Consider the following 26,171-nt stretch of genomic DNA (forward strand, 5'->3'; position numbering starts at 1 on the left):
TCCATCCTAAGAATGAAATGTTTATACCGGCACAGAAGTATCATCAGAAAGAAAGAAATATTGTCGTCTTTTATTGTTATCGACACAAATAAAAGTAACCGTAGACTTATACAGTGTCAAATTATCCATCAAAAGAATCAAATGTTCATGCTGGCACACAAGTATCATCAAAAGGATAGATATTGGCACCATTTATAGATGCAGACAACAAATACAGCAACCTGAAACATTCATTTCTTCACTTTTGTGTCTGAGAATACATCTAAACTCATAAATATTATACAACATATGAAGTATTGTCACTTTTAGTTGGTATCGACATAAATATCAGTAACCGTACACTTATAAATCTCTCAATTGTTGTCAAATTATGCCTTCTTATAGTTGTCGACAAATGTTTTAGTAACCGTAGACTCCAAACCTGTGTAAAACTATCAATCCTCAGGTACCGAAAGGATAAAATGTTAATGCCGGTAAGTAATAACCAAGAAAATGGTCAATATTGGCACCCTATATTGCTGAATGCAACAAATATAGCACTTCAAAACATTTATTCTTTCACTTTTATGTCTGACAATCCATTTGAATGTATCAAATGTCCTCTATTACCAGGCCGGTACAAGAATATTATAACAAAGATGAAATAGTGTCGCTTTTAATTGTTTCGCAACATAAATATTAGTAACCGTACACTTATAAATCTCTCAATTTGTGTCAAACCATTCATTCTTAGATTCAAATAATGATGCCGGACCAGAAAAATCAGGAAGAAGGGAAGATATTGGCACCTTTTGTTGATACCGACAACAAATTTTGTTATTTAAACTTGTTTTCATTCCCATTTAATGTCAAACAACCCATCAGGATGTATTTAAAAGTGCTCAATTATAAGGCCAGTACCAGAATATCATTCAAAAGAAGAAATATTGGCTCTTTTTATTCTTGTCGACAAAAGTTTTAGTATAACCGTAGACTTATGAAGCGCTTAATTTTTGAAAAAATTTTCATCGCGAGGTACATAAAGAATAAAATTATTATGCCGGTAGACAATATTCAAGGAAAAGGGTAAATATTGGCCCAAGATATTGATGAATACAACAAATATAGCAGCTTGACACTTAAACTCCTTCATGAAAGGCTATCATTTCTTAACATTTAGGTGGAGCACATTGGATCTTTGTACCACAGTTTCTGGCACGTTTTCTTCGGCGACCTATAACTTTTGAATGCCCCGATACATTTTCAATATCAAGACACCAAAATGTGCGCAATTGAATGCCCATTATAAAACGTTAAACATTTTGGAAATCAAACGGTAAACAACGGAGCTATGATTTTTCAAAGTTTGCCATGTACATTTCCGTGTTCCATACTACGTCTAATATGTAAACAAATACCCATGTGTTCTTTATCGACCTATAACTTTTGAATGCCTGAACTGATCTTCCAAACCTAGACTGCACAATTTGCCCAATTGAATGTCCTTTCCAAAACGTTAAACATTTTGTAAATCAAACGGTTAAAAACGGAGCTATGATTTTTTCAAAGTTTGCCATATAGCCTCCCGTATTCCTTACTACGTCTGATATGTAAACAAATACCCAAGTCTTCTTTAACGGCTATACACATTTTATTTTCACTATCAAGTCAGCACAATTTTCGCAGTTAAATGTCCTTTCCAAAACACTAAACAGTTTATACATCGGACCGCAAACAACGGAGCTACGATTTTTCAAACTTTGCCTATATTCCTAATTGGATTATCTTCCCTGAATTCAAATTTTGTGTCAACTTGTTTGAGGAAATTATTACACAAAGCCTACTATATAAAGCACTCAGTACACATATGCTAATGGGGGGAACCCTTGTATCCAAGGCATGTCGCGCATGCGCACTCAGACTTTGAAAAAGGTCAATGTTGACACCCTATATTGATGAGTACAACACATATATAGCATTTGAAACTTAAAATCCTTCACTCTAATGTCTAACAATCAATTTTGAGGTACAAAAAGTACTCAATTATCAAGCCGGTACAAGAATATCAATAAAAAGAAAGAAATATTGTCGCCTTTTATTGTTATCGACACAAAAAAAGTAACCGTAGACTTATACAGTGTCAAATTATCCATCCTAATGATGAAATGTTTATACCGGCACAAAAGTATCATCAAAAAGAAAGAAATATTGTCGCCTTTTATTGTTATCGACACAAATATAAGTAACCGTAGACTTATACAGTGTCAAATTATCCATCAAAAGAATAAAATGTTCATGCTGGCACACAAGTATCATCAAAAAGGATAGATATTGGCACCATTTATAGATGCAGACAACAAATACAAATCCTCCTAAACTCATAAATATCATACAACATATAAAATATTGTCACTTTTAGTTTGTATTGACATAAATATCAGTAACCGTACACATATAAATCTCTCAATTGTTGTCAAATTATGCATTCTTATAGTTGTCGACAAATGTTTTATTAACCGTAGACTCCAAACCTGTGTAAAACTATCAATCCTCAGGTACCGAAAGGATAAAATGTTAATGCCGGTAAGTAATAACCAAGAAAATGGTCAATATTGGCACCCTATATTGCTGAATGCAACAAATATAGCACTTCAAAACATTTATTCTTTCACTTTTATGTCTGACAATCCATTTGAATGTATCAAATGGCCTCTATTACCTGGCCAGTACAAGAATAATAGAACAAAGATGAAATAGTGTCGCTTTTAATTGTTTCGCGACATAAATATTAGTAACCGTACACTTATAAATCTCTCAATTTGTGTCAAACCATTCATTCTGAGATTCAAATAATGATGCCGGACCAGAAAAATCAGGAAGAAGGGAAGATATTGGCACCTTTTGTTGATACCGACAACAAATTTTGTTATTTAAACTTGTTTTCATTCCCATTTAATGTCAAACAACCCATCAGGATGTATTTAAAAGTGCTCAATTATAAGGCCAGTACCAGAATATCATTCAAAAGAAGAAATATTGGCTCTTTTTATTCTTGTCGACAAAAGTTTTAGTATAACCGTAGACTTACGAAGCGCTTAATTTTTGACAAAATTTTCATCGCGAGGTACATAAAGAATAAAATTATTATGCCGGTAGAGAATATTCAAGGAAAAGGGTAAATATTGGCCCAAGATATTGATGAATACAACAAATATAGCAGCTTGACACTTAAACTCCTTCATGAAAGGCTATCATTTCTTAACATTTAGGGATCGTTGTACCACAGTTTCTGACACGTTTTCTTCGGCGACCTATAACTTTTGAATGCCCCGATACATTTTCAATATCAAGACACCAAAATGTGCGCAATTGAATTCCCTTTCCAAAACGCTAAACAGTTTAAAAATCGGACGGTCAACAACAGAGATACGATTTTTTCAAAGTTTGCCTATAAGCCTTATCAGATTATCTCCCCTGAATTTCAATATGCAAATTTTGGCATACCTTCTTCAGGAAATTGTTACAAAAAGACTACTATATATACAACTAAGTATGTATTACTATAGGGGGACCCTTGAATCCAAAACATATCGGCGCATGCGCACTTGAAAGGGTTAGGGTTAGAAAAAAAGATCCGGCTAACCCAAACCCTAACCCTAACCCTAATTTGGGTTAGGGTTAACCCTAACCCTCATATATTCATACGCCAGCCATATCACAACCCTTAATAGTCAGCCTACACCCCAGGTGCCCCCCTCTATATGATACCTAACCCTAACCCTAACCTAACCCTAACCCTAACCCTAACCCTAACCCTAACCCTAACCCTAACCCTAACCCTAACCCTAACCTAACCCTAACCCTAACCCTAACCCTAACCCTAACCCTAACCCTAACCCTAACCCTAACCCTAACCCTAACCCTAACCCTAACCCTAACCCCTAACCCTAACCCTAAACCCTAACCCTAACCCTAACCCTAACCCTAACCCTAACCCTAACCCTAACCCTAACCCTAACCCTAACCCTAACCCTAACCTAACCCTAACCCTAACCCTAACCCTAACCCTAACCCTAACCCTAACCCTAACCCTAACCCTAACCCTAACCCTAACCCTAACCCTAACCCTAACCCTAACCCTAACCCTAAACCCTAACCCTAACCCTAACCCTAACCCTAACCCTAACCCTAACCCTAACCCTAACCCTAACCCTAACCCTAACCCTAACCCTAACCCTAACCCTAACCCTAACCCTAACCCTAACCCTAACCCTAACCCTAACCCTAACCCTAACCCTAAACCCTAACCCTAACCCTAACCCTAACCCTAACCCTAACCCTAACCCTAACCCTAACCCTAACCCTAACCCTAACCCTAACCCTAACCCTAACCCTAACCCTAACCCTAACCCTAAACCCTAACCCTAACCCTAACCCTAACCCTAACCCTAACCCTAACCCTAACCCTAACCCTAACCCATTCCAGTCAAAAATTCTATGTTGGTTTAAGTAGCCATTTACCGCATTACACATACGTCTCAATGGACTCAAAATGATCCAAAATGAATAAAAAAAACCAACTCCCAGTTAAGGAAAAAAAAAGGTCAAGTAGCCAATACCAACCTTAGTACCGCATCACTTCCCAAAATGAGTAGCCATGTGTAGCCATGTGTAGCCATTTTACTCAAAATTGTAGTCAGTTTACCGCAAAAAGTAGCCAATTTGTAGCCATTTCACCGTGCTTCTAACCAAAGTAGCCCCATTCCGCTAACCGACTGTTATCGGTATAAAAATGACTACATTTGGCTACATTTTCGTACCGTGACAACAACCCTAACCCTAACCCTAACCCTAACCCTAACCCTAACCCTAACCCTAACCCTAACCCTAACCCTAACCCTAACCCCTAACCCTAACCCTAACCCTAACCCTAACCCTAACCCTAACCCTAACCCTAACCCTAACCCTAACCCTAACCCTAACCCTAACCCTAACCCTAATTATGATCATGATGGTGGTGGCTACATGACTGCGGTAGTGGGCCAGGGTTAGGGATTAGGGGTAGGGGGTTTGGGGCGTTTTGATGGCTAACTCTAAGCCCCCCTATTGGATACATATCCACCCAAAAACCCTTAGCCGGGGATTTGGGGATTTTAAGCTATGGGCTACCAAACTCTACCGCTAACCCTGAGGGGTTCCGAAAAAGGGTTAGGAATTTTTTTAACGGCACTTTAGAGTTAGCCGAAAGTGATACAATTTGAGCCCTAAACGCACCCCAGCCGCTCACCAAAAATTGGGGGTGGGGCATCAAAAGTAAGGTTTCTCCGTCAGATACTAGTAAAGGGGTATACAAGACAGACGATCATAATTCTTATGTATATTTTCTACAAGTCACTTTTATATATCTTAAGATATAGCTCTGAAATTTTTACTCAATGTATATAACCTAGCTAATCGCTTTTATGCCAAATATCATCCAAACCCTATGTCTACTTTTTTTTTTTTGATTTCTTATCATTTTTTCGGTATGAAAGTCCAAATTGCGGTAATGGCTACTTAAATTTATTTTCAATTATAGATGTTTAATAGTTATTTTTTTGGTTAACTTTTTTGTTTCTCGATATAATTTTGATAAAATAAATTTGAAAAATTAGCAAACATTACTCTATTTTTTTAAAATAATGACATTTACCCAGAAAAATATACACGACCAGAAAAGTTTAGTGTAAACAATATTTCATTATGAAACAAGTGTGGACACCGATCAGTGTGGATTATATGTTTGGATGTTTGACAGTGTTTTCTGACAAAAATAGTTTTTTGGTGATATGTATGTATATATGTATGTATGTATTTATGTATGTATGTATGTATGATGTAAGAGTTATGTATTTCGGCTATATCATGCGCTGTTTTTTTAGAAAAAAGTATACCAATGGAAAAAACTTTTATTTTTAAATGAAATTCAACAATAAATGCAAGTCTCATCCGAAAAAAACATCCCAAATGTTCGTTTGAATCTACCAAATAAATTTTCCACGTGAAAAAAAGTAATTGATATTTATTTCTTACAATCAAAGAATATAGAAAGCGTAACTCGCTCAGTCTGAAACAAGTAATATTCCGAAAACCTATCTACTTTTATCTTTCAATGTAACTAATAATTTCCTCACAAAATGTATCACTAACATTTCTAATATTAGATTTCATATTTGTATTATTATGTTATATCAGGTTGCACTTTAATAAAACAATATATATATATAATGGAAAATATAAACACAAAAAAATAGCATAACTCGCTCAGTCTGAAACTAAAAACACAAGGACTAAGAAATGAAAATGGATCGAGTGCTGTCGTGTTGCAAATTAGGAATATGTCTGTACAACCGTGTGTTGTTTTCTAACACCTTAAGTAGTTTGGGAGACAGGGAAAGCATCACCAGTCCTGATTCTGCTGTCTTATGATGAGTAAACTGGAAAAAAATAGATGATAGAAGTTTATATTGCGCACCAATGGCTACTTTCTTGCGGTAATTGGCTACTTTCTTGCGGTAATTGGCTACTTTCTTGCGGTAAAAGGCTACTTGATTCGCGGTAAATGGCTACTGAGGTGCGGTAAACGGCTACAAGTAGCCTTGTTACCGCGTTCAAGTAGTCATTTCACCGCAAAAAGTAACCATTTACCGCAAAAAATGTAGTCATTTACCGCAAGATGTAGGCATTTAACGCATAAAAAGTAGCCGTTTACCGCAAGAAAGTTGTCATTTACCTCAAATTTGTAGCCTGTTACGGCAAGTATGTAGCCTATTACCGCAAGTATGTAGCCTACTGCCGCAAGTATGTAGCCTACTACCATGGCGGTAAATGGCTACCTGATTCGTTTAAGTAGTCATTTTACCGCAAAATGTAACCATTTCCCGCAAGAAATGTAGTCATCTACCGCAAGATGTAGGCATTCACCGCATAAACAGTAGCCGTTTACCGCAAGAAAGTTGCCATTTACCGCAAATATGTAGCCTACTACCGCAAGTATGTAGCCTACTACCGCAAATATGTCGCCTACTACCGTAAGTATGTAGCCTACTACCGCAAATATGTAGCCTACTACCGCAAGTATGTAGCCTACTACCACGGCGGCATATGGCTACTCGCTTGCGGTATTTGGCTACTTAGTGACCTTTACCGCGTTAATGTGGACTTTTTACCGTTGCGGAAATGGTGAATGTTTATCGAAAAATGGTTTTAGGTGGCAATTAACGTGCATATCATATAATTTTCAGAGATGAATACATCCATTAGTGACTTTCTTTTATCAATGCATACATATATTTTTTTATATTTAAATTTAGTTTTACTTACAACGACTACAGCTCCTCCATACGGAGTTTTCTTTGCTCTTCTAATTGAGTCCTCAGAAACACCTCTGACAGTCATCGGGCGTTCTGCATTAGCTTACATACATACATACATACATACATACATCATAACATACATGCATACAAATAAACACACACATACATACATACATTCAATCAAACATACAAACATACATAGATACATACATACACACAAACACATACACATACACATACATACATACATACATACATACATACATACATACATACATACATACATACATACATACATACATATATACATTACACAAACACTTACACATACACAAACACACATACATGCATACATACATTCATAAATACATACATACATACACACGCACATGCATGCATACATACATACACTAACACATATATGCATGCACATACATAAACACATGTATAAACACACATTATTATATTCATAACAGAGATATTTAGATGTTCATCATTTCTTTTTCAAATAATAAAGTAATTATCATTTTAATTTTTAAGACTGCTATCTACTTGAAAAAAATTTTTTGATAGTTTAAAATTTAAAATAAAACTTGGAAGTATTGTAAAATATATGTGATGACGTTTACTTATGAAACTCATTCTTTTGTTTAGGAATATGCAAGTAATTCCTCAGTTTTCAGTTAATTTCTTCATTACTTCATAATGAGTTTTCATGGCTTTACTTTTCCAAACGGGATTCTATGTTTCGCTTCTTATAATTAATTTGTAAATGTTCTTATGCACTGTTTTACTCATAATATTGACACAGTAGAATTTTCGTTTGGGGGTCTCAATTACGCTGTTGTTTTTTCAAAGCCTAATTTCCATCATTTGGTACATAACTATCAAGACCAAGGATTCGTTTTTCTGAAGTTTTATTCTATTCCTTTGTGATGTTTGTAAGTATAAAGTAATTTGGGAGACAGGGAAAGCATCACCGGTCCTGATTCTGCTGTCTTATGATGAGTAATCTGAAAAAAAGAGATGATAGAAGTTTATATTGTGCATCAATGGCTACTTTCTTGCTGTAAATGGCTACCTGATTCGCGGTAAATGGGTACTTTCTTGCGGTAAATGGCTACCTGATTCGCAGTAAATGGCTACTTTCTTGCGGTAAATGGCTACTGAGGTGCGGTAAACAGCTACAAGTAGCCTTGTTACCGCGTTCAAGTCGTCATTTTACCGCAAAATGTTACCATTTACCGCAAAAAATGTAGTCATATACCGCAAGATGTAGGCACTTACCGCATAAACAGTAGCCGTGTACCGCAAAAAAGTTGCCAATTACCGCAATTATGTAGCCTACTACCGCAGGTATGTAGCCTACTACCGCAGGTATGTAGCCTACTACCGCAAATATGTAGCCTACTACCTGAAGAATGTAGCCTACTACCGCAAATATGTAGCCTACTACCGCAAGTATGTAACCTACTACCACGGCGGTATATGGCTACTCGCTTGCGGTATTTGGCTACTTTGTAACCTTTTACCGCGTTAATGTGGACATTTTACTGTTGCGGAAATGGTGAATGTTTATCGAAAATATGTTTTTGTTGGCAATTACCGTCCATATCTTATAATTTTCAGAGGTGAATACATCAATTAGTGACATTCTTTTATCAATGCATACATATCTTTTTTATAGTTATATTTAGTTGTACTTACAAGGATTAATGCTCCTCCATCCGGAAGTGTCTTCTAATTGAGTCCTCAGAAATACCCCTGAAAGCCATTGGGCGTTGTGCATTAGCATACATACATACATACATACATACATACATACATACATACATACACACATACATACATACATACATACATACATACATACATACATACATACATACATACATACATACATACATGCATGCATACATACATACATACATACATACAAACATACATACATACATACATACATACATTCATACATACATACATACATACATACATACATACATACATACATACATGCATACATACATACACATACATACAAACATACATACATACATACATACATACATACATACATACATACATACATACATACATACATTACACAAACACCTACACATACATACATACATACATACCTACATACATACATACATACATACATACATACATACATACATATATACATGCATTCATACATACAAACACTTACACATATATACATGCACATACAAACACACATGTATAAACACACATTATTATACTCAGAACACAGATATCGAAAAAAAAGTTAACTTGATGTTATATATAAAAGGTATTTTTTTATGGTAAAATTTGGTATTTTGGACAAAGATAAAAAAGTAAAATTTACCTTTTACATCAAGTCTGGAGGACAATCGATCTTATCAACAAAGGTGAGTAAAGTATTTTGAAGGACAATGGGTATAGAGCTATTAAAAATGTGTGACCACAAAAAAAAAGGTCTCATAAAAAGGGTCTGAATGGGGTAAAAATACATCAAAACACGAAAAAAACACAACTTTGATTCCAGTCAAAAATTCTATGTTGGTTTAAGTAGCCATTTACCGCATTACACATACGTCTCAATGGACTCAAAATGATCCAAAATGAATAAAAAAAACCAACTCCCAGTTAAGGAAAAAAAAAGGTCAAGTAGCCAATACCAACCTTAGTACCGCATCACTTCCCAAAATGAGTAGCCATGTGTAGCCATGTGTAGCCATTTTACTCAAAATTGTAGTCAGTTTACCGCAAAAAGTAGCCAATTTGTAGCCATTTCACCGTGCTTCTAACCAAAGTAGCCCCATTCCGCTAACCGACTGTTATCGGTATAAAAATGACTACATTTGGCTACATTTTCGTACCGTGACAACAACCCTAACCCTAACCCTAACCCTAACCCTAACCCTAACCCTAACCCTAACCCTAACCCTAACCCTAACCCTAACCCTAACCCTAACCCTAACCCTAACCCTAATATTATGATCATGATGGTGGTGGCTACATGACTGCGGTAGTGGGCCAGGGTTAGGGATTAGGGGTAGGGGGTTTGGGGCGTTTTGATGGCTAACTCTAAGCCCCCCTATTGGATACATATCCACCCAAAAACCCTTAGCCGGGGATTTGGGGATTTTAAGCTATGGGCTACCAAACTCTACCGCTAACCCTGAGGGGTTCCGAAAAAGGGTTAGGAATTTTTTTAACGGCACTTTAGAGTTAGCCGAAAGTGATACAATTTGAGCCCTAAACGCACCCCAGCCGCTCACCAAAAATTGGGGGTGGGGCATCAAAAGTAAGGTTTCTCCGTCAGATACTAGTAAAGGGGTATACAAGACAGACGATCATAATTCTTATGTATATTTTCTACAAGTCACTTTTATATATCTTAAGATATAGCTCTGAAATTTTTACTCAATGTATATAACCTAGCTAATCGCTTTTATGCCAAATATCATCCAAACCCTATGTCTACTTTTTTTTTTTTGATTTCTTATCATTTTTTCGGTATGAAAGTCCAAATTGCGGTAATGGCTACTTAAATTTATTTTCAATTATAGATGTTTAATAGTTATTTTTTTGGTTAACTTTTTTGTTTCTCGATATAATTTTGATAAAATAAATTTGAAAAATTAGCAAACATTACTCTATTTTTTTAAAATAATGACATTTACCCAGAAAAATATACACGACCAGAAAAGTTTAGTGTAAACAATATTTCATTATGAAACAAGTGTGGACACCGATCAGTGTGGATTATATGTTTGGATGTTTGACAGTGTTTTCTGACAAAAATAGTTTTTTGGTGATATGTATGTATGTATGTATGTATGTATTTATGTATGTATGTATGTATGATGTAAGAGTTATGTACTTCGGCTATATCATGCGCTGTTTTTTTAGAAAAAAGTATACCAATGGAAAAAACTTTTATTCTTAAATGAAATTCAACAATAAATGCAAGTCTCATCCGAAAAAAACATCCCAAATGTTCGTTTGAATCTACCAAATAAATTTTCCACGTGAAAAAAAGTAATTGATATTTATTTCTTACAATCAAAGAATATAGAAAGCGTAACTCGCTCAGTCTGAAACAAGTAATATTCCGACAACCTATCTACTTTTATCTTTCAATCTAGAAAAAGTAACTAATATTTTCCTCACAAAATGTATCACTAACATTTCTAATATTAGATTTCATATTTGTATTATTATGTTATATCAGGTTGCACTTTAATAAAACAATATATATATATAATGGAAAATATAAACACAAAAAAATAGCATAACTCGCTCAGTCTGAAACTAAAAACACAAGGACTAAGAAATGAAAATGGATCGAGTGCTGTCGTGTTGCAAATTAGGAATATGTCTGTACAACCGTGTGTTGTTTTCTAACATCGTAAGTAGTTTGGGAGACAGGGAAAGCATCACCAGTCCTGATTCTGCTGTCTTATGATGAGTAAACTGGAAAAAAATAGATGATAGAAGTTTATATTGCGCATCAATGGCTACTTTCTTGCGGTAATTGGCTACTTTCTTGCGGTAATTGGCTACTTTCTTGCGGTAATTTGCTACTTTCTTGCGGTAAAAGGCTACTTGATTCGCGGTAAATGGCTACTGAGGTGCGGTAAACGGCTACAAGTAGCCTTGTTACCGCGTTCAAGTAGTCATTTCACCGCAAAAAGTAACCATTTACCGCAAAAAATGTAGTCATTTACCGCAAGATGTAGGCATTTACCGCATAAAAAGTAGCCGTTTACCGCAAGAAAGTTGTCATTTACCTCAAATTTGTAGCCTGTTACCGCAAGTATGTAGCCTATTACCGCAAGTATGTAGCCTACTGCCGCAAGTATGTAGCCTACTACCATGGCGGTAAATGGCTACCTGATTCGTTTAAGTAGTCATTTTACCGCAAAATGTAACCATTTCCCGCAAAAAATGTAGTCATCTACCGCAAGATGTAGGCATTTACCGCATAAACAGTAGCCGTTTACCGCAAGAAAGTTGCCATTTACCGCAAATATGTAGCCTACTACCGCAAGTATGTAGCCTACTACCGCAAATATGTCGCCTACTACCGCAAGTATGTAGCCTACTACCGCAAATATGTAGCCTACTACCGCAAGTATGTAGCCTACTACCACGGCGGCATATGGCTACTTGCTTGCGGTATTTGGCTACTTAGTGACCTTTACCGCGTTAATATGGACTTTTTACCGTTGCGGAAATGGTGAATGTTTATCGAAAAATGGTTTTAGGTGGCAATTAACGTGCATATCATATAATTTTCAGAGATGAATACATCCATTAGTGACTTTCTTTTATTAATGCATACATATATTTTTTTATATTTAAATTTAGTTTTACTTACAACGACTACAGCTCCTCCATCCGGAGTTTTCTTTGCTCTTCTAATTGAGTCCTCAGAAACACCTCTGACAGTCATCGGGCGTTCTGCATTAGCTTACATACATACATACATACATACATACATACATACATACATACATAACATACATGCATACAAATAAACACACACATACATACATACATTCAATCAAACATACAAACATACATAGATACATACATACACACAAACACATACACATACACATACAAACATACATACATACATACATACACATGCATACACACATACATAAAAACATACATAAACACATACATACATACACACACATACACATACACACGCACATACATACATGCATACTTACATACATACATACACACACACACATAATACACACATACATACATACATACATACATACATACATATATACATTACACAAACACTTACACATACACAAACACACATACATGCATACATACATTCATAAATACATACATACATACACACGCACATGCATGCATACATACATACACTAACACATATATGCATGCACATACATAAACACATGTATAAACACACATTATTATATTCATAACAGAGATATTTAGATGTTCATCATTTCTTTTTTAAATAATAAAGTAATTATCATTTTAATTTTTAAGACTGCTTTCTACTTGAAAAAAAATTTTTGATAGTTTAAAATTTAAAATAAAACTTGGAAGTATTGTAAAATATATGTGATGACGTTTACTTATGAAACTCATTCTTTTGTTTAGGAATATGCAAGTAATTCCTCAGTTTTCAGTTAATTTCTTCATTACTTCATAATGAGTTTTCATGGCTTTACTTTTCCAAACGGGATTCTATGTTTCGCTTCTTATAATTAATTTGTAAATGTTCTTATGCACTGTTTTACTCATAATATTGACACAGTAGAATTTTCGTTTGGGGGTCTCAATTACGCTGTTGTTTTTTCAAAGCCTAATTTCCATCTTTTGGTACATAACTATCAAGACCAAGGATTCGTTTTTCTGAAGTTTTATTCTATTCCTTTGTGATGTTTGTAAGTATAAAGTAATTTGGGAGACAGGGAAAGCATCACCGGTCCTGATTCTGCTGTCTTATGATGAGTAATCTGAAAAAAAGAGATGATAGAAGTTTATATTGTGCATCAATGGCTACTTTCTTGCGGTAAATGGCTACCTGATTCGCGGTAAATGGGTACTTTCTTGCGGTAAATGGCTACCTGATTCGCGGTAAATGGCTACTTTCTTGCGGTAAATGGCTACTGAGGTGCGGTAAACGGCTACAAGTAGCCTTGTTACCGCGTTCAAGTCGTCATTTTACCGCAAAATGTTACCATTTACGGCAAAAAATGTAGTCATATACCGCAAGATGTAGGCACTTACCGCATAAACAGTAGCCGTGTACCGCAAAAAAGTTGCCAATTATCGCAATGATGTAGCCTACTACCGCAGGTATGTAGCCTACTACCGCAGGTATGTAGCCTACTACCGCAAATATGTAGCCTACTACCTGAAGAATGTAGCCTACTACCGCAAATATGTAGCCTACTACCGCAAGTATGTAACCTACTACCACGGCGGTATATGGCTACTCGCTTGCGGTATTTGGCTACTTTGTAACCTTTTACCGCGTTAATGTTGACATTTTACTGTTGCGGAAATAGTGAATGTTTATCGAAAATATGTTTTTGTTGGCAATTACCGTCCATATCTTATAATTTTCAGAGGTGAATACATCAATTAGTGACATTCTTTTATCAATGCATACATATCTTTTTTATAGTTATATTTAGTTGTACTTACAAGGATTAATGCTCCTCCATCCGTAAGTGTCTTCTAATTGAGTCCTCAGAAATACATCTGAAAGCCATTGGGCGTTGTGCATTAGCATACATACATACATACATACAAACATACATACATACATACATACATACATACATGCATACATACATACATACACACACACATACATACATACATACATACATACATACATACATACATACATACATACATACATTCATACATACATACATACATACGTACATACATACATACATACATACATACATACATACATACATACATACATACATACATACATACATACATACATACATGCATACATTCACATACATACAAACATACATACATACATACATACATACATACATACATACATTACACAAACACCTACACATACATACATACATACATACCTACATACATACATACATACATACATACATACATACATACATATATACATGCATTCATACATACAAACACTTACACATATATACATGCACATACAAACACACATGTATAAACACACATTATTATACTCAGAACACAGATATCGAAAAAAAAGTTAATTTGATGTTATATATAAAAGGTATTTTTTTATGGTAAAATTTGGTATTTTGGACAAAGATAAAAAAGTAAAATTTACCTTTTACATCAAGTCTGGAACACAATCGATCTTATCAACAAAGGTGAGTAAAGTATTTTGAAGGACAATGGGTATAGAGCTATTAAAAATGTGTGACCACAAAAAAAAAAGGTCTCATAAAAAGGGTCTGAATGGGGTAAAAATACATCAAAACACGAAAAAAACACAACTTTGATTCCAGTCAAAAATTCTATGTTGGTTTAAGTAGCCATTTACCGCATTACACATACGTCTCAATGGACTCAAAATGATCCAAAATGAATAAAAAAAACCAACTCCCAGTTAAGGAAAAAAAAAGGTCAAGTAGCCAATACCAACCTTAGTACCGCATCACTTCCCAAAATGAGTAGCCATGTGTAGCCATGTGTAGCCATTTTACTCAAAATTGTAGTCAGTTTACCGCAAAAAGTAGCCAATTTGTAGCCATTTCACCGTGCTTCTAACCAAAGTAGCCCCATTCCGCTAACCGACTGTTATCGGTATAAAAATGACTACATTTGGCTACATTTTCGTACCGTGACAACAACCCTAACCCTAACCCTAACCCTAACCCTAACCCTAACCCTAACCCTAACCCTAACCCTAACCCTAAACACCCTAACCCTAACCCTAACCCTAACCCTAACCCTAACCCTAACCCTAAACCCTAACCCTAACCCTAACCCTAACCCTAACCCTAAACCCTAACCCTAACCCTAACCCTAACCCTAACCCTAACCCTAACCCTAACCCTAACCCTAACCCTAACCCTAACCCTAAACCCTAACCCTAACCCTAACCCTAACCCTAACCCTAACCCTAACCCTAACCCTAACCCTAACCCTAACCCTAACCCTAAACCCTAACCCTAACCCTAACCCTAACCCTAACCCTAACCCTAACCCTAACCCTAACCCTAACCCTAACCCTAACCCTAACCCTAAACCCTAACCCTAACCCTAACCCTAACCCTAACCCTAACCCTAACCCTAACCCTAACCCTAACCCTAACCCTAACCTTTATTTCTTTTCAGAAGTATACGATTCTGTTTTTTTTTTTATTCTAAATATAGCAACAATACAGAAACTGGGGATATAAGTTAAATGATTGCTCTTCAACATTGATTTGATTTATTCTTTACTTTTAACAATATGTTTTACCCAAAACTTAAATAAAAACATGCTTTACAAATTGAGGCAAATCTACAGAAATTAAAATAAGTTTTTATTTTAACTGACGTTTACTATTATTTCCTGTTTCTTTTGATAATAGCAAGTTACTAACAGCAACGACAAAAGACTGGCGATGTAGACTAAATGGTGGCTCTTCAATTAAGGTTTAATTTATTCTTTACTTTTAACAATCATGTTTGCACAAAAACGCCAGAAAAGGACAAGTCTTACAATTTTAAGCAAATTTCGGCAATTGACAATGTAAGGGTCTTTTAGAACTGGTGTTTAATGTTGATACCCGTAATTTTTTTATATATATTAAGACGTTATTTACCACTGGTCTTTCTTCTTCTGTATTCCCTTTCTGTATAAATCCAAGAGGAATATATAATCAAAATACGAATAAAAATGTTTACTTAATATGAGGAGTTATAACATTAAAATCACTACTGTCTTCCGAAAAAGAAGGAACAGAAATGCGTCCAAACAATCTGAATTCTCAATCTATAATGAAAAGTTTAACATTTAGCCTACGAGAGGAGCTACAGTTTCGTCATGGTTGGTGTAAGTTTTTTTTTCAATTTTTGATAGGCTGACCTTTTAAGTCTTTACAAATGTTTTACTTTTTTTCTTTGCAATTTGGCAACAACTAAAACAAAGCTGGAGATATAAGCTTAACAATTATTTTTGCACGAAAACACAGAAAAAGACATGGCTTACAACTTTTTGCAAGCTGACGGTTTAGAAAAAAAATGTTTTTGAACTGACGTTTAATTATATTTACATATTGTTTTAGTAATAGCATAACATTACTTACCACAGGTCTTATTTCATCTGTTTTTCCTTCCTGTATAAAACCAAGAGGAATATGTATTCAAAAGACGCACCAAATAATTTCACACAAGTTATTATCAAGTCAATGTTTTCATGAAGATCAGTAATACCTTTCGAACGAGAAGTAACAGAAAATACGTCCAAGCACTCTGAATTTCAAAACTAGAATGAACTGCATAACATTGAGCCTATGGGAGGTACTACTAATTTATCGTCGTTGATATGACATGCTAGCCAGTTTTTTATCGGCCTACCTGTTATATCTTCAGAAGTATCTAATGGGAATTTCAGCTAACACATCATTGACATTAAAAGCCATTTATTTAAAGATTTATGGTTATAAACAGTTATTAATTGTGGAGATTGATAAATTCAAACACAATTTATAATTTTTGGAGGTTGTAAAACTTGAACAAAGTAGGAAGTTTCTTCTGATTACATCAGTGTCGATAAAAGTTTAATCCTATAAAGTTTAAGAACTGATGGTCATTTGATTTACAACCAATTAGTTTTAAACTTAATTAAATTAGGTTATATATTTCAATCCCGGACAGTTCTAAAACGGTGTTTCTTTCGCGATTTTATTTTATTATTTTCCGAAAATACTATGGAAAATGAATGAAATAAGCCGTTCCTGAAAATTTTGGTGTAACATTTTTCAATTATTAAAGTTTTGTATCCTTATAATCTTAAAACTCATTTCAAAAAAATTATCTTAATTGACACCATTAAAATAACAAATTACAAGTATAATTGCTGCATTTACTTCAATAAAATAAGATATATTTGTAATTTTAAACAATGCGAACAACATTTTTTATATTTTTTTCTGATATTCTTTAACCGTATTTAAAAATAAATAATCATTAACTTCGTTAAGTACAACAATACAATGGTGATCAATGATTTTGATTAAAATAAAGAAATAATTGCATTCTTATTTAACAAAAACAAAAGTTTATGCATATGTATCCTTCAATTGTTTTCATTTTATTCAAAATTAATTATCAAAAGACATTTATAAAGAATGATTGCAATTGAGCATATTTTATGAAAAAAAAAAAACAATCCTGAAGTACAAATAAAAACTGAAATCTTATGTTGGCTTCTGATTTGTATTAACAATAACTGCATTCTTGCAAATAAAGCAATAACTGAATTCTTTTTCAACAAAAACCAAACCTTAAGTATTTTAATTCTGATTATATCTAAATTCTTTAAGCGACTTATATAAAGGCTTTTGAAATAACTAATTCCAAATAATAAAGCATATTTTGTTTTTCAAAATTTACACAATGCAAACAACATTGTAGTATATTTTCTCTGATATTCTTTTAATTTTATGAAAAAACAACCAATCCTAAACAAAATAAAGTGCAAAAATCCAATAGTGGTCAATAGTTTTTCATGAAAATAAAGAAGTGATTGCATTCTTGTTCAACAAAAACAAAAGTTTAAGCATAACTATCCTTCCAAAATTAACATTTTATACAAAAAATAATAAAAAGTATCTTAAAGGCTGATTGCAATTAAAATTGCATTATTTTTAAAATTAGAAGAAATATTTGCATTTTAGGCAACGCATAAAAAAATTTAGTATCTTTTCCTTTAAATTCAGCCTATTTAATGAAAAACAACCAATCCTGATGTGCAAAAAGTAATTAAATCTTATGGCAGTTTATAATGTGTATTAAAATAAAGCAATAACTGCATTGTTTTTCAGCAAAAACCAAACTTGGAGTATTTTAATTCTGATGAGATCTAAATTCTTAAAGAAGACTTATATGAAGGCTTTTAGAATAACTAATTCCAAATAAAATAGCATCATTTTTTATCAAAAGAAGAATAATTTTAGTAAATTTGAACAATGCAAACAACATTTAAGTATATTTTCTCTGATATTCTTTTAATTTTATGAAAAATCAACCAATCCTTAACAATATAAAGTACAAAAATCCAATGGTGGTCAATAGTTTCCATTAAAATGAAAAAATGATTGCATTCTTGTTCAACAAAAACAAAAATTTAAGCATATCTATCCTTCAAAAATTCACATTTTATTCAAAATAACTTATCAAAAGGCTTATTTAAAGGCTGATTGCAATTAAAGTTGCATTATTTGAAAAATGAGAAGAAATATTTGCATTTTAGGCAACACGTACAAAAATTTAGTGTCTTTTCCCTTAAATTCAGCCTATTTAATGAAAAACAACCAATCCTGATGTTCAAAAAGTACTGAAATCTTATGGCAGTTTATAATGTGTATTAAAATAAAGCAATAACTGCATTCTTTTTCAACAAAAACCAAACTTTGAGTATTTTAATTCTGATGAGATCTAAGTTCTTACATAAGACTTATATGAAGGCTTTTGAAATAACTAATTCCAAATAAAATAGCATCATTTTTTATCAAAAGAAGAATAGTTTTGGTAAATTTGAACAATGCATGCAATATTTTAGTATATTTTCTTTGATATTCTTTAAATTTTATGAAAAATTAACCAATCCTAAACAATATATAGTACAAAAATCCAATGGTGGTCAATAGTTTCCATGAAAATGAAGAAACGATTGCATTCTTGTTCAACAAAAACAAAAATTTAAGCATATCTATCCTTCAAAAAATAACATTTTATTCAAAAGAACTATAACTTATCAACAGGCATATTTAAAGGCTGATTGCAATTAAAGTTGTATTATTTGAAAAATGAGAAGAAATGTTTGCATTTTAGGCAACGCGTACACAAATTTAGTGTCTTTTCCCTTAAATTCAGCCTATTTAATGAAAAACAACCAATCCTGATGTTCAAAAAGTACTGAAATCTTATGGCAGTTTATAATAAGTATTTAAATAAAGCAATAACTGCATTCTTTTTCAACAAAAACCAAACTTTGAGTATTTTAATTCTGATGAGATCTAAGTTCTTAAAGAAGACTTATATGAAGGCTTTTAAAATAACTAATTCCAAATAAAATAGCATCATTTTTTATCAAAAGAAGAATAGTTTTGGTAAATTTGAACGATGCAAACAACATTTAAGTATATTTTCTCTGATATTCTTTTAATTTTATGAAAAATCAACCATACTTAAACAATATAAAGTACAAAAATCCAATGGTGGTCAATAGTTTCCATGAAAATGAAGAAATGATTGCATTCTTGTTCAACAAAAACAAAAGTTTAAGCATAACTATCCTTCAAAAATTAACATTTTATTCAAAATAACTTATCAGAAGGCATATTTAAAGGCTGATTGCAATTAAAGTTGCATTATTCGAAAAATGAGAAGAAATATTTGCATTTTAGGCAACACGTACACAAATTTAGTGTCTTTTCCCTTAAATTCAGCCTATTTAATGAAAAACAACCAATCCTGATGTTCAAAAAGTACTGAAATCTTATGGCAGTTTATAATGTGTATTACAATAAAGCAATAACTGCATTCTTTTTCAACAAAAACCAGACTTTGAGTATTTTAATTCTGATGAGATCTAAGTTCTCACATAAGACTTATATGAAGGCTTTTGAAATAACTAATTCCAAATAAAATAGGATAATTTTTTATCAAAAGAAGAATAGTTTTGGTAAATTTGAACAATGCAAGCAATATTTTAGTATATTTTCTCTGATATTCTTTAAATTTTATGAAAAATTAACCAATCCTAAACAATATATAGTACAAAAATCCAATGGTGGTCAATAGTTTCCATGAAAATGAAGAAATGATTGCATTCTTGTTCAACAAAAACAAAAATTTAAGCATATCTATCCTTCAAAAAATAACATTTTATTCAAAAGAACTATAACTTATCAACAGGCATATTTAAAGGCTGATTGCAATTAAAGTTGTATTATTTTTAAAATTAGAAGAAATATTTGCATTTTAGGCAACGCGTACACAAATTTAGTGTCTTTTCCCTTAAATTCAGCCTATTTAATGAAAAACAACCAATCCTGATGTTCAAAAAGTACTGAAATCTTATGGCAGTTTATAATAAGTATTTAAATAAAGCAATAACTGCATTCTTTTTCAACAAAAACCAAACTTTGAGTATTTTAATTCTGATGAGATCTAAGTTCTTAAAGAAGACTTATATGAAGGCTTTTAAAATAACTAATTCCAAATAAAATAGCATCATTTTTTATCAAAAGAAGAATAATTTTGGTAAATTTGAACGATGCAAACAACATTTAAGTATATTTTCTCTGATATTCTTTTAATTTTATGAAAAATCGACCATACTTTAACAATATAAAGTACAAAAATCCAATGGTGGTCAATAGTTTCCATGAAAATGAAGAAATGATTGCATTCTTGTTCAACAAAAACAAAAGTTTCAGCATATCTATCCTTCAAAAACTAACATTTTATTCAAAATAACTTATCAGAAGGCATATTTAAAGGCTGATTGCAATTAAAGTTGCATTATTTGAAAAATGAGAAGAAATATTTGCATTTTAGGCAACGCGTACACAAATTTAGTGTCTTTTCCCTTAAATTCAGCCTATTTAATGAAAAACAACCAATCCTGATGTTCAAAAAGTACTGAAATCTTATGGCAGTTTATAATGTGTATTACAATAAAGCAATAACTGCATTCTCTTTCAACAAAAACCAAACTTTGAGTATTTTAATTCTGATGAGATCTAAGTTCTCACATAAGACTTATATGAAGGCTTTTGAAATAACTAATTCCAAATAAAATAGCATAATTTTTTATCAAAAAAAGAATAGTTTTGATAAATTTGAACAATGCAAGCAATATTTTAGTATATTTTCTCTGATATTCTTTAAATTTTATGAAAAATCAACCAATCCTAAACAATATATAGTACAAAAATCCAATGGTGGTCAAAAGTTTCCATGAAAATGAAAAAAATGATTGCATTCTTGTTCAACAAAAACAAAAATTTAAGCATATCTATCCTTCAAAAAATAACATTTCATTCAAAATAACTTATCAACAGGCATATTTAAAGGCTGATTGCAATTAAAGTTGCATTATTTGAAAAATGAGAAGAAATATTTGCATTTAAGGCAACACGTACAAAAATTTAGTATCTTTTCCCTTAAATTCAGCCTATTTAATGAAAAACAACCAATCCTGATGTTCAAAAAGTACTGAAATCTTATGGCAGTTTATAATGTGTATTACAATAAAGCAATAACTGCATTCTCTTTCAACAAAAACCAAACTTTGAGTATTTTAATTCTGATGAGATCTAAGTTCTCACATAAGACTTATATGAAGGCTTTTGAAATAACTAATTCCAAATAAAATAGCATAATTTTTTATCAAAAGAAGAATAGTTTTGATAAATTTGAACAATGCAAGCAATATTTTAGTATATTTTCTCTGATATTCTTTAAATTTTATGAAAAATCAACCAATCCTAAACAATATATAGTACAAAAATCCAATGGTGGTCAAAAGTTTCCATGAAAATGAAAAAAATGATTGCATTCTTGTTCAACAAAAACAAAAATTTAAGCATATCTATCCTTCAAAAAATAACATTTCATTCAAAATAACTTATCAACAGGCATATTTAAAGGCTGATTGCAATTAAAGTTGCATTATTTGAAAAATGAGAAGAAATATTTGCATTTAAGGCAACACGTACAAAAATTTAGTATCTTTTCCCTTAAATTCAGCCTATTTAATGAAAAACAACCAATCCTGATGTTCAAAAAGTACTGAAATTTTATGGCAGTTTATAATAAGTATTTAAATAAAGCAATAACTGCATTCTTTTTCAACAAAAACCAAACTTTGAGTATTTTAATTCTGATGAGATCTAAATTCGTAAATAAGACTTATATAAATGCTTTTGAAATAACTAATTCCAAATAAAATGGCATCATTTTTTATCAAAAGAAGAATAATTTGGTTAATTTGAACAATGCAAACACCATTTTAGTATATTTTCTTTGATAATCTTTTAATTTTATGAAAAAAACAACCAATCCAAAACTGTTAAAAGTACAAAAATCCAATGGCAGTCAATAATTTCCATTGAAAAGGCAGAAATGATTGCATTCTTGATCCAATAAAACAAAAGTTTGACATATGTATCCTTCAAAAAATCAAATCTTATACAGAATTACTTATCAAAAGACATTTTAAAGACTATTTGCAATTGATGTTGAATCATTTCAAATATGAGATGAAATATTTGCATTAAATTGTGTAGCATTTCCATAATATTCAGTCTATTTTTTTCTGAAGAACAACCAATCCTGATGTAGAAAAAGTATTGAAATCTTTTGACAGTTTATAATTTGTATTAAAATAAAGCAATAACTGCATTCTTATTCTACAAAAACAAAATTTTTTATTTTTTTTTATTTCTGATTATCTTTTAATTCAAAGAAAACACTTATCTCGAGAACATTACAATACATAATTATAAATAAGATTACATTACTTTTTATCAAATGAAGAAATTAAAGTAATTCAAAACAATAGTTAAAACAACACTTTTAATCAAGACAAACAAAGCTCTGAGCTTCTTTAATGTTATACTATTTTTACTTTTATCATCTAGTGACATGAATTGCTAGATATAGTACATATTTTAAATGATAACATTTTATCGCTTATGAGTGGTACATAAGCATATCGTTAGTCTGCACTTATTTAATTTTTTAGCTAAAATTTAAATTAAAGAATATGAAGATATACACATGATGTGTGAAAAGTAATTCATATTTATTTTTTTTTATTTGTTATTGCAACTAAGTTTATTACAACTAAACGAATAAAGGTGTCTTCGTGGAGGTCAGTGTTTATCGAATGTAAACACTGTGGAGTTCGGTTTACATAAGAATTTTAAACATATACGTATCCGTCAGAATCGTCCATAAGATAAATCTACTGATCGATCGCTGACCGTTGTCACGGTAACTCTCACATAGCTTATTTGGCTTATCTGACGAATTCTATAGGTCACCGAGCAACGACTACTCATGGATCAGTCAAACATTCACGACAAACAGTAACATCCAAGGTTGCAAGTAATGTACAACAGACCATTTTTTTACAAAAAAAATAAGTTATTATTTGTCACGGTTATTAAATTTCGACATATGAAGGGAATTTCGGTTATTTCTAAAGATTAATTGTCAAATTGTATACAACAGACCGATATGAGACAAAATAAGGAGTAAGGGTGAGAGCAAGTTAGGGAAATTGTGTCACTCCTAACTTATCATTCATGTAAAGAGAGAAAAAAAGTTTCTAGTGCGGTGTTGTAGTCCACTTGTATTTTTGTTCATCTGATGATTTATGCCTATTTTAACTGATTTGTATAGGTTTTTCATATGTTGTACTTTAAAACCACTGTCCCAGGTTCGGGGGAGGAATGGGATCCTGCTAACATGTTTAACCCCACCCCATTCTGTATGTAAGTGCCTGTCCTAAGTCAAGAGCCTGTAATTCAGTGGTTGTCGTTTGTTGCTGTGTTACATATTTGATTTTCGTATACTTTTTGTACATATATAAGACCGTTAGTTTTCACGTTTGAATTGTTTTACATTGTCATTTCGGGGTCTTGTATAGCGTACTACGCGGTATCGGTTTTGCTCATTGTCGAAAGCCGTACGGTGACCTATAGTTGTTAATTACTGTTTCATTTTGGTCTGCAGTGGAGAGTTGTCTCATTAATAATCATACCACATCTTCTTTTTTTATTTACGAAAAGTGTTTTTATGAATATAAGTGTGATAATTGACCACGCTATGATATTGATATGTAAATGTATACTGAAGTATTGGTTTCAGAAATGATAAAAGTTTAACATTAACTATAATATAATGTTTTCGTAAATTAAACTTCAAGGATTAACCTTTAGTTTTCATAAGATTTACTATGTGTGCTTAATCAAATCAATGGACAAAGGCGTCTTTTTAAACAATTCTTAGAATGATTCTGATATAAAGGAGTAAATGCTTACCTTTCATGAAAATTTCTCCACAATGGTATTATAATTCAATCACAAGAAAAACACTTATCCGACGATCAACTAACCTTTAACAGAAGCGTTCTGTTAACTGCACATGCGCATACATAATTTGAATGTCAACAGCAACCTTTACCTACATTCATTATAACCTTAACTTTTGGATTTTATCTTAACCTTTTAATAAAACCATCACCTTAACCTTAAATTTTAACCTTTAAACTTGAACAAGACTCGCTATCTGTATGCATTCACAAATTGTGTCATTAACAAATCCTGAAGTACAAAATACTTACCTTTAACCGCCAAGGAAACTGGTCATATTCTCCTTGAAAATATGTGAATGTTACTTCTTCACCTTCGCTGATTGTTCTTGTAGCAAAGAAACAAAGATGGGGAAGACCACCGACAATTATTCTCTTAACAATAGAGTTACTATCATTCTCGTCATCGTTTACGAGCCTTCCCAAGGATTTGTCGTCATTAGATGCATCGATCCTAGATGGAAAGAACAACTTACTGTTAAACTTTAGCTTACTGATACGAAGGTATCAAATTATTTAAGGTAAGGATTCTAGTGAATGGTAAAAGCTATAGGATTTAAGGTTATGGTCTAATGATAAGGTTAAAGATTAATGTTACAAGTAACTGGAAAGGTTAAAGATTAAGGTTAAAATTAACTGTTAAGGTTACAGATTAAGGTTAGAAGTAAATGTGAGGGTTAACGTCAATAGTAAATGTTAAGATTATAGGTAAAAGTTCAGTTTGAAGTTTGCTGTAAGTTAAAGGTAAACAAAAAAGTTATTGATCAGTGATAATTAACAGTCGGTGAAAGGTTTGAGGTCATTTTCGATATATTAATATACATCAATGTAGGAATCAGGCCAGAACTGGTTTTATTTCTGGTATCCTTGATTTTGATAAATGATGAGTTATAAATCAACTTAAAGAAATATATCTAAATAGCGTGATATTAATATAAAAGATCTGGAGCAATATATTTTTTTCTATT

At 32.4% G+C, this 26,171-nt stretch overlaps 1 long non-coding RNA gene across 1 annotated transcript; it reads right to left on the reverse strand.

Annotated features, from left to right (window-relative positions):
• Positions 1-16,696: 16,696 nt before the first annotated feature.
• On the reverse strand, positions 16,697-25,652 carry LOC127710229 (uncharacterized). The gene is made up of 3 exons (XR_007986065.1): positions 25,456-25,652; positions 17,180-17,209; positions 16,697-16,726 (listed from the first exon to the last, which is right to left on the reverse strand). It is a non-coding gene; the product is annotated as an uncharacterized LOC127710229 (long non-coding RNA).
• Positions 25,653-26,171: the final 519 nt, after the last annotated feature.

Source organism: Mytilus californianus, unplaced genomic scaffold (assembly GCF_021869535.1).
Source record: "Mytilus californianus isolate M0D057914Y unplaced genomic scaffold, xbMytCali1.0.p SCAF_7, whole genome shotgun sequence".
NCBI classification, from domain to species: Eukaryota; Metazoa; Mollusca; class Bivalvia; order Mytilida; family Mytilidae; genus Mytilus; species Mytilus californianus.